Here is a 1,364-nt window from a genome sequence, read left to right on the forward strand (position 1 = left end):
CCCACCAATACATCTTTCCATACCTAAAGATAGATATTACTTCTCCAAAAGTTGTGAGTCATATTATAAGCTTGATTTTACATGATTGAAAATACCATATTCAAAAAAAGTGAGGGTGGCATGAGTTAGAATAATATTTTCCCCAAGGACCCAACATTTTATTTGTTAGGTTAGTTTCTGAGGAATTTCTTATGTCACTTGAGGGTAATTACTCATTTATCCAGGGAGGTTCTTTTTCATGCCAGCATTGAGTGTCTCATTCACAAAAGTTGGGACTTAACTTTCTCATATTCTCTGAACCTAAACCCATTGAATGTAGTCACAACAGAGTTTCTTTCTGTGGTCTTTACCTTCAGACAACTTTCCATCTAGCATTATAGAGAAGCATGTACACAGATAAAATTCAGTGTGATGTCTCTGATCTGCATAGAGTGGCATTTGATTGGGTGGTGCCCATTTCATATCAGCCAGAGACAAAGCAACCTCTTGTTTATCCCAGCTTATTTTTTGGTTTGTGCCCATACCTGGACACAGGGAAAAACAAATTCAGTGTGATAGGAATTATAATAAAGCAAAGAACAAGTGAAATAAAGGCCAGGTATTAGGACTTAGGCATCTTTCTATATCTCAAATCTAGGATAATAGCTGAAAAAACGTTGTACATGAATATTTGATGAGTAAATTAACCAAATGAACTGAGTTTGATGAATAATTAATGTAAATAATACTTTTTTACTTTGTGTCAGATATTACTATTGTAATATCTCAACCATTTTAATAATGATGATAAATGGAGTTATGGAGTACTCTATAACTTATAACGCAGGATTACTATTTATTTTCCAGTTCAGTATCAGATTTGTTATTTCAGTGTTTTAGTTTATTTTCACCAGGTTGGATAAGCTAATAGATAGTCTAAACAGCACCAACTTAATGAATACAGATAAAAATAACGTTTGTAATAAAATCTCAAAATATTTATCCAAATATTTGATGAGTGAATTATTCAAGATTACTACACTATATGTATATAACTACACATTATGAGCCAATCCCACAAACTCATTTATCTCTGCAAAAGAGTTACATGTTAGTCTTTTTTTTTCTGAGACATCAATATATGTGGTAATTATAACATAAGCATCTTAAAATTTCTGTCATCAAGATCTGTGGCTTCCAGCCCCCAGGCCACTGCCCGCTCCCCCAGCCCTGTCCGTGGAAAAATTGTCTTCCCTGAAATTGGTCCCAGGTGCCAAAAAGGTTGGGGACTGCTGATCTAGATGATATACTTTGGATTTATTAATCATTTCTGAACAAAAATTCTTTCATAATAGTTCAAAAGAAATAGTTTCCTTACAAGAAAT

General features: G+C 33.5%; 1 non-coding gene across 1 annotated transcript; it reads left to right on the forward strand.

Moving 5' to 3' along the window:
- Positions 1 to 412: 412 nt before the first annotated feature.
- LOC123630887 lies at positions 413 to 548 on the forward strand. The gene has a single exon (XR_006732826.1). It is a non-coding gene; the product is annotated as a small nucleolar RNA SNORA48 (small nucleolar RNA).
- The last annotated feature ends 816 nt before the right edge of the window (positions 549 to 1,364 follow it).

The sequence above is a fragment of the Lemur catta genome, chromosome 1, assembly GCF_020740605.2.
Source record: "Lemur catta isolate mLemCat1 chromosome 1, mLemCat1.pri, whole genome shotgun sequence".
Lineage (NCBI taxonomy): Eukaryota > Metazoa > Chordata > Mammalia > Primates > Lemuridae > Lemur > Lemur catta.